Below are 9972 nucleotides of genomic sequence, written 5' to 3'. Positions count from 1 at the left end.
TATATACATGATAGAAACTTTGACATTGGTTGTCTTGTAAGGGCACCTGGAGGCATGGTTGCTAGTGTACTTATCCCCATATTTAAAACATAGACTTTTTTCCTTCAGTTCCTTCACAACATCTGGGGAAATGAACCTTTGACCACTTGAGCCATTGGAGGATGATACATTGACATGTCTATTTTGAGCATGTTTAATCTCAGCATCAGAGCCAAGTGTTGTCCCAAAAGTGCCTTGTTTTATTTTAGCATGGAAGGGAGGTTATGTGGGTATTTTGGGGTTGCTATTAGGCATGAAATTACCTTGAAAACCATCCCTATATGGGGCTGACCTCAATGTGGTGTGGGGCTGTCCATAATCTTGTTGAAAACTCACATTCTTATGGTACTTTATTGCATATATTTTGGTCAATTCAATTGCATTAAATAGTATAGTAGGCTTATGAGCAATGATATCAACTGATAGGATTGGTTCCAACCCATAGATGTACTTGTAAAATTTGGCATCATAACTAATTCTCTCCACATACATAGTTAGGTTCATAAATTGATTTGCGTACTCTCATACAGTGAAATTACGTTGGTCAAGAGTGTACCATCGTCTTTCCAACCAATATTTTTCCATGAGGGATACAAGTACTTGAATCATATGCATTTCAAAGTCTTCCTAATCAATGAATTAATGATTCTCTTGATGCCTGATTCTGTTCCTTTACCACCACAGCCTCCACCATCAGTCCCTTCCCCTCCACCTATGCAACCAAATTCAGAAGATGAGGAGTCCCCTGTTATATTTTCTCACAAGAAACGCCTTCGTACAAAGGGTCCTTCCAGCCCTCTTGTACTTGCTTCCCCTATACCTGCACCTGTTCTTGCTGTGTCACGTAGTGCCCTTCCTTCTTTCCTCTCTTGTCCTAATTTATTTTCAGCCCAAAAGGAAGGACAAATTGATCAACAGATGCCTTCATCCTTACATACTATATTATCTGGACCTATGCTTTCACAGCTAGTTTCAAATGTCCAGTCTACTCTGGAAACTTCCCTTACCTGTTGTCTTCAGACAATGTATACCAGTGTTTATACTTCCTTGCAAGACAAGGTGGATTCTTTGACTAGTCAATTGACTAAGGCACTGGAGGATTTGTCTGCAGAAAGGGCTACATTCGGTGATATTAATACTCAAATGACTGCTGCCACATCCTTAATGGATTCCCAGAAGGCAACTATCCAAGAGTTAGAATTTAAGGTTGCTAAGTTGGAAGAGGAGAATGCATCCTTGCAGCTTGAGAAAAATTCTGCCCTTGAGGAAATGGTCACTTTGGCTAGTAAACTTGGCACTAGTGAAGGACAGTTGCAGCACTTTCAAGCAATTGTAGAGTCCCAACAGAAAGTTATTGAAGAACTTAACCAAAAAGTGCATGTTCTTTCTGTTCCTCCTCCAACTCCTATTGTCTCTTCAGTCATATCTTCCAAAGGAGAGCTTGATCAGTTGCACCATAAAGCTAAATTGTGTGATGGGTTCTCCGCTAAAGTGGAACGCCTTTAGCAGAGGATGAACTGTGTGCAGGAAGATTTTACCCGCTATACTGAATTGGTGTCACCTCCTCCATCCTTTTGGATCAAATATAATCAGCAGAGGTTTGCCCTGTACATCTCCTTAAGCAATGTGGATTTGGAACCTCCCGAGGATGGGTGGTCAAATCTTTGGTCTGCGGGTCTCTTGAGAGCAGTTTTTGATAGATTTGTGGATGAGTTGGTTTCCCATGAGGTTCAGTTATTATCTTTCATGTATCTTGTCAGACATCTGCAAATTCCTGATGAAGAGGACTTGAATGTTTATGTGGGGGATGTGATCTTACAGGCAGTCATGTATGTGCACTCAGTTGACCTCCTGCTAGCAGATAGTTTGAAGTATTATCATGAGGAGACGTCTTGGTGTAAGGGACATGCTTGGCATCCACCTTTGGAGGCTGATGCTTTGGAACCTCGTCGTCTTCAGAGTGTTTTCCATAAATTTGATATCCAGCCATTACAATCTCAATTGTTGAGCTTTATTGCTGATCATCCGTTATTTACTGATTCCTTTTTCCAGGACCTTAATTTCCGTTGTTCTATCTATCCTTTGGATCTTGGTGATATCCTTTCTTATTCTCTTATGGCATATCGTTTTCCTTTTTATATTTCCCTTCTTTCTTCAAGTCTTGATACCATTTCGCTTTTATCTTTTACCCCTTCTGGATTTCCTCATATCCCTATTTTTACTACATGTCCTTTTATTGCTGATCCTACATCATCACCTACCCCTTCTGAACCTCCACCTTCTGTTCCTCCTATTCCTTCTGTTTTCCCAGTGGATTCCCTTCGTACCTTTTTGTTGAATTCTCCATCTTTGCCATCTTCCTTATCCCTTCATTTGCCTTCCTTTTATGATTTATCTTATCCTCCGTTACAATGTTCTCCTCTCATTCCATTGCCCCCTTCATCTTATTATATCAATCTTCCTCCCCAGTCAGTGCTGGATACTCCAGGATATGACAGTGACATACTCCGTCAAAGACAATGGACGCTACATGATTGTGTGACAGGACCGGTATTTAACTGGCCTTTCATTCCAGGGTCTTGGGATACATCTGCAGCATGTTCAAACTCTTACCTTAATTTTGCCAAAGTGCTTGCTACTTCAGAGGATATCACTGTTCACCTTGCAGCTCATTTTTGTTGGTATCTTGCTTTCATGCATCAACAGTCAAAGCTGAATACTCGAAAGAGTATCCCTCAGTTGCTCATCAATCCAAATGTGAATGTGACTGTTGCTCAAATGGATGTTCTATTCTACTTTGTACAGGCCTTTCCTACCAGGTTTCTCATTTTACTATAAAGGATGTGTTGCTTACAGTTCCTCCAGAATGTGCCTCAGCATTTTGTTGATGAGAGTAAAGCTTTGGAGCGTTTAAAGCTTAGTATGCAGTTTAAGAAGAAATACCTTCATCCTACTTAGCAATGGAGCTTTTTTCTCATTGTATCATTCCTCCTTTATTAATGGAAATTTTCTTTTTGCTCTCCAATTTTTGGGGATCCATGCCATTCAGACTATATTTGTATATGGGTATTTTTTGTATTGGGTGATGTTTTTTTTCAATTGTGTGGAGCTGATGAAGATGAAGCTGTGAAGATTGATGCAGTTGGTTATCACATGGTTGCAGTTGCAGATTTGGATGCAGAACTCTTATATCCTTTAATAGTTCGAGTTATTTTGGTTTTTTTAATATTGGAATGGTTTTTTTTTGTGTTATTGGTTTTCCTTTCATATGTGTTTCAGATCCAGGTTATGAAGCTGATATGTTGGGATTGTGATCAAAGTGGGTGATTTATGCTGAATTGAAGATTATTTTTAGCAAATCGTAGAGCTTTTATTCTTCCATTTTCTTAGGTCGCGAGGACGCTTCCTTATTAAGTGTAGGGATATGTTGAGTGTGGAAACGATTGGTTTTTGGATTGATTTTTTTTGTTGTTTTTGTTGCTGAATGGTTGTTTTTGGTGGTTGATTGTTTGAGTTTGAAGATGTTTTGAAGTGTTTGGAGTGGTTTGAGTATGTTTGAAAGGGTTTATGTTGGTTTTTGATGAAATATGTTGTTTTGAAGAGTTCTATAATTCTCTCTGTATGGTTCTGTAAGGCCTGATTTTCTTCTGTTTTGTTCTGTTTTAATTATGTTTTGGTAGTAGAGATGGTTGAATGGATGTTTTGAGAGATTATTGAAATGTGTTAAGAGGTTTATGAGAGATTGAATTGGTTTTGTTTTGGTTTTTATGATTTTTATGGGTTTTGTTGATCTTCTGTAAAGTTCTGTAGCTTCTGTGCTTCTGTAGCTCTATAGTACTATTGCTTTGTTGTTCTGTGGTCTGTTCTGTTTGTTTCTGTTGAGTGTTATGATGGATGTTTTGGAAAGTTTTTTTGTCTTAGGAAAAGGATGAATGGAAGCTCTATTCAAGTTAAAAGAAGTGAAGAAGTACCTGATGAAGATTTACAGAAGGTTACAGAAGAGAGTGACAGAAGACAGATCTCACAGGACACTATGAAGTCTCTGGTGCCCCTTCATATCTGACATACCTCTTGGGAGGTGTATTTGTCATAGGAAAAGGATGAATGGAAGCTCTATTCAAGTTAAAAGAAGTGAAGAAGTAGCTGATGAAGATTTACAGAAGGTTACAGAAGACAGTGACAGAAGACAGATCTCACAGGACACTATGAAGTCTCTGGTGCCCCTTCATATCTGACATACCTCTTGGGAGGTGTATCCACGACCTAATGAGGATTATTGAGAGTGATTTTTGAGTGATTGTAGTGAGGATATGATGTAGTATTGAGAGCATACTATTGTGAGAGAGATCATATGCAAGAGATAGTCGATTCTATGTGAAACATTGTATCTTTCTATGAGGGAGAAGACTATGAAGATAATGAAGATGAATACTATGTGATTTCTTTCCATCAAAAGTTGTGTTCTCTTTGTCTATTAATGAAGAATATGAAGAATATGAAGAACATGATCAAGTTTGTTAAAGATAAATCCGTGGGAGATATTTACTATGATGCTGCATGAAGAATTGTTGTTTTCTTTGTTTTGATGATCAAAGGAATGAAATAAAAGCTTGTTGATGTTACAAGATAGATTTTCTTGCAAGAGAATTCCCTTTTCCTTGGTGTTCTTCTTGGGGCTCTATATTGCTCTCATATGCAATAGGGTAGTCATTTTGCATGAGTACAGCACCTATGCTAGTTCCACTAGCATCTATTTTATCACAAGAAAGAATGGTTGGTTTAAATCAAGTGATCAAAGTATAGGTGCATGGATCAAGAAGTACATTAGTTTGTCACAAGTTTTTTTTTGCTAGATCCCCAATGAAAGACAAAATTTGTATGCAATAGAAGAGTTAGTGATAGAGCTATTTATGAAAAAGTACACACAAATTTTCTATATAAGCTAGCTAAACTCAAAAAACAACAAACCTCATGGACAGTCTTAGGTATTTGCCGGCTCATTAATAGTACTTACTTTCTTTGGATCAAATTGTATACATTTGGCAAAGACAATGTGACCCACATATACAATTTGGGTTTAAGAGAATATTCTTGTAGAAGGGTTAGTATAGCGATGGTTACAATGCAACATATCAAAAATAATTTTTAGGTATTCTTTCTACTCATTTTATAATTTACCAAATAGCAAGATATCATCATAAAACACAATTTAAAATGTTGATAATCAATAAAAAATTTATTAGTTAACTAAGCAAAAGTTGCAGGTGCATTATTTAAACCAAAATGCATTAAATAAACTCATAATGACAAATTTGCATACAAAAAGTTTCTTTAATGACATTAGTTGAGTCCATTCTAATATGATGATATTTAGATTTTAAATCAAAATTTAGGTCTTTTAGTTGGTCTAGTAAATCATCAAAACATGGAATGGGGTATCTCTTTTTTATCATGACTTTATTAAAGGCATAATAGTCGATACATATTCTATATGCTTTATTTTTATTCTCTACCAAAAGTACAGGTGATCCAAAGGACAAAGAGCTTGGTATAATGTGGCCTTTGTCTAATAGTTCAATGACTTGTTAACAAATTTCATTTGGTATACTAGACTAATTCTATATGGTGCCTTATGTGGAGGAGAAATTTGAGTAAAAACATTTCTATCCTATGATCTAAATCATGTTGGTAAGATGGTTATCGAGGTGGATAATCATCAACAAAACAAGGTTTATAAGTATCGAGGAAATGTTATTGTGTGGGACTATGAGTAGAAGATTTATCTTCCTCAACCTCAATTACATAAAGCATACAATCTTTATTGTGTTTTCTAAGTGCACATTTAGCTTATATATGAGTAATTCAAGGAAACATCTTAGCTGCAAATCAATTTGCAAAGTTATAGTTTGCCCATAAAGTTCAAGAGAAATTGTATAAATATTAGGGTTATATTGGTGATGGAAGGGCATGCCTAGAATAAGATCAGAAGACTATAGAGAAGTGACCAAGAAATCAAACTTTTTCTTATAAATTCATAGTTATTTCAAATTGTTAATCCATAGTTATTTCCAATTGTTTTACTTGTTTTGTACCATTATATCAGTAAAGATTTGTGGTTTCTAGATTAATATTTTGACCAATTTTTCAAAAATAAAATCACGTGGGCTACCATCATCATGTAAAATATTAACTACAAAATCATGACAATCCTTTTTTAATGAAGAAGTTCATGTATTGAAAGAGAGTTACCTTATGATGGATTTTCATCATTGGCCACCTCTTGTTGAAGTGAGTCAATTGTCCAATTGAGGTTTATATATAGAGAAGTTCTACCATGGTGATATTGTTTGATGGCATCTTGGTACAAAATCTAGCACAAACATGGCCAAGATTTTTGCATCAATAACCAATAATGCAAGATCATTTGCATTGAGCATTTAGATTGGTTATTTAGGGCTTATATTTGGTTTGAAAGGGTCTAGTTCTATTTCCAGTCCTAAGTGGTTCATTAGCTGCATGTGGTGTGTAGTTTACACTGTTACAAAATGAGTAAGGCCTTTGAAGGAGTGATTATTAATCACAAACTAATGATTCTTTCCTTGATTTTTGCGGGTGATATGAGCCATGGTTTGGAATTCTTTCTCAACATTAATTGTGAGCATAGGAAATATCTTCATAAATTGAGGAAGGTTGAAATGCATTTAACTTTGCTTGAATCTTCTAACAAGAGTTTCTACTACATCTTCTAACATGTGTAGAAAAGGAGAAAATGCTAAAATTTCTCAATTTATGTGGCTATAGTATGTGCTTCTTGCCAACCACGAGAGATTGGTCCAATTGCATCTAGCTTGGAGATGAAATTGTGAAGGTAAGAATAATTCTTTTACCTTGGATTGGAAGCCTTCCCATGTAGTAGTTGGTTTGTCAACACTTTACTAAGCACATTCTACCACCAACGGGTTGCTCTATCAAATAAGTAATTAGTGGCACATTGAATTTTTTCCTTTTCGATGAAAGATTCTTCGATAAAATAATCAACAAACCAACTAGGCCAAGCTAGCATTCTTTACCATCCTTACAAAAATTGTGTTTCATAAATTGGAAGGACTTATGGCTAATTCTTTTGTCATTTTTTTATTGCCATCAAAGACACCATGAAGCATGCATGGGATGCAATCATCTTCATCTTGAGTTGCTTGGGCTCCTTATTGTTTGAACTCTTGTAGCATGCATGTGACCTCCATTAGGTTGTGTTGAAGAAGGTCCACTTGTTGGAGGATAATATTAGGTAAGAGTGGATAATACTCAACATTTTCTAGTTCCATATCTTGGAACTATATAGAAAATTCTTGTTGAAGAACTCCTTGTGTCACCACTGATAGGATTAAGATTGCAATAACAAGATGTTGTGAGTCATATTGGTGGGAAACAAAAATATGTGAAGTTGAAAGCTTTGGTGTGGATAAAGGGCATCATATACATAAGAGAACCATACTTGTTGTTGACAAGTCCCATTAGCAAAAGATAAAAATAAATAATAGGACCTTAAGAGGTGGACCTTTTGGATTTTCCAAGGGTGAAAGCATGCATAAGTGGCTTGGAAAGTAATGTCTAAGACATTGCTTAAAACTAGACACTTGAAAGTACTTATAATCTAAACAAGAATCTCAATAGTACTTTAGCAATACATTTGGTAATTTAGACCTACAAAAATGTTTTTCCTCCATTTAAATAGATTGGTAGTTACAATTGCAGCCTTACGGTCTCTCTCTCTCTCTCTCTCTCTCTCTCTCTCTCTCTCTCTCTCTCTCTCTCTCTCTCTCTCTCTCTCTCTCTCTCTCTCTCTCTCTCTCTCTCTCTCTCTCTCTCTCTCTCTCTCTCTCTCTCTCTCTCTCTCCTCCCATGTTCTCTCTTTCTCTGAGTTGTCATACTTTTTGTCTCTGTCTATTTCTTTATTTCTTTCTATCTCTATATATTTACTCTTGGGGTGTATTTGTATTCATAGGGTCTCTAGAAGTTGAAGCATTGTCCTCCTCTATTTGAGATTTCTCTCTGAAATCATTTTGTTTACCTGCAAAAGCTAAAGCATTTTCCTCCTCTATTTGAGATTTCTATTTGAAATCATTTTGTTTATATTTAGCATTAGAGTTCTCTGAATAGTTCAAGAGAAGAATGAAAAATGGAATTTCAAAGTATTATCAAGGCTATCAAACTAATGATCTGAATGTTGCCTCAATTAGTTCTTTTCCCACTTTATCTATATGGGAAAATATGAAAATTTTAAATAGTGAAACAACAATGAGTAGTCTATTATAAGGTGTACAAATATGTAAATATGTGCAGGATGGTGGTCCACATGCACATCATCACCAGGTGGTAGCATTTTTAATGCATCATTCAAAGGCTCTTTGTATCCATGCATTAGACAATGGGAGCAAGAGGTATAGCCACTTACAAAGCAAGGTGGGTAGTATGGGTGTAAACATAAAAGCATGGTACACTCATAACAACACTCTACACTAGTAGTGAACTCATCAAATGGTACACTACTATGGGCCATGTCTAGCTAAACAAGTAGTTTGATAAGAAGGACCAGAATTCTTGTCTTGAAAAAACTCATAATTGCCTCCACAAAGTAGACATTTACTGTTCTGCCTCTACCTCACATATTAGATTGCCATGTTGACCCTATAATAAAAATTTCACATCATACTTTACAACAGACTAAGTCTATGATTGTTAAATAACAAATATTAAGTCTTACTAGCTAAAAATATACGTTTGCAAACCTACAAATATGCCACCTCTTCACCAAATCAATCGATGTTGTACATGTTTGTATCCTCAACTCCCATGTCTCTTAGGGATTTCTCTTTGATGGTGATCATCCCCTTAAGCTTTGAAACTTTGGCCCCATTTAGCACTAGCCTAAATTTCTACATTTGAAAGGGCCATATAACTACTACAATAGTGTAATGAAGTGGTATTATTCTAGTTTACTTCTACCACAACTTACTAGTGGTGCAATACCACTTGCTCCATCACTTAGCATTTAGTAGTTACACACCACTTTTAACTACTAGAGAAACTAAAAAGTTCAAATGGTTCACCACTTAAGCACCATTGCAGTGTTACATACACACTAACAAAATGATATTCTTGCTTTTTTATGAGACTTTCAATTTGTTATGTGTGATTGCATACTTGATTTATGTAAAATTTTTGCGAGAGAGGTTGTTAACATGAGTAGCATTACCAATTCAAACTCGATTTTTTTTTTTACAAGGGAAGAAATAGAACCAAAATACGGGCTGAAACTACTTGGATAAGATCTCGAACTTCTTTGCGATAATGATTTTGCAGACTCAGAACAATTGAGAGTATGATTGCATAAAAGATATCAAAGGGAAAAGGTTCACTTGAGGGCCTTAAGGCCAAAGTTCTTAGAGGAGTGTGCCTTTTTATTCCATATAGTATACAAAGGAGCACCTCTAAAAAATTAGGTGATCCTACATTTTGCATGTGGATTCATGTGGCAGATATGTAGAGGAAGAAGTGATAGGCCTAGTCATGTGGTGTGGGAGCTTTCGCTCAAGTACCAAGACTCATGGACATCTTATTGTTTCAAGCGTTCCAAGTCGAGCACTAATGGCTACCTCTCACATAGCCGACGCGCCATCCATATCTACGGGTGTAGTGAGCTTACCTCCATGCCGTTCAAGTTACCTCCTCTCCCGCGCACTCCGGTAGCTCCACGATCCAAGTGCAAGATTCAAGCAAGCTCCATCCTCAAGCTCCACGCTCCAAGCTCCATCACCGCGAGCAAGAGAAGAGAAGAGAAGAGAAGAGAAGAGAAGAAGAGAGGAGAAGATGGAGAGCTTCTCCACCCCACAGTCTCTTACCCTCACACACTCGCTCCCTCACACTCTCACA

This window comes from Lygodium microphyllum, chromosome 24 (genome assembly GCF_053477565.2).
Source record: "Lygodium microphyllum isolate KBCC chromosome 24, Lygodium_microphyllum_v1.1.10, whole genome shotgun sequence".
NCBI classification, from domain to species: domain Eukaryota; kingdom Viridiplantae; phylum Streptophyta; class Polypodiopsida; order Schizaeales; family Lygodiaceae; genus Lygodium; species Lygodium microphyllum.
Note: the sequence above shows the minus strand (reverse complement) of the source record.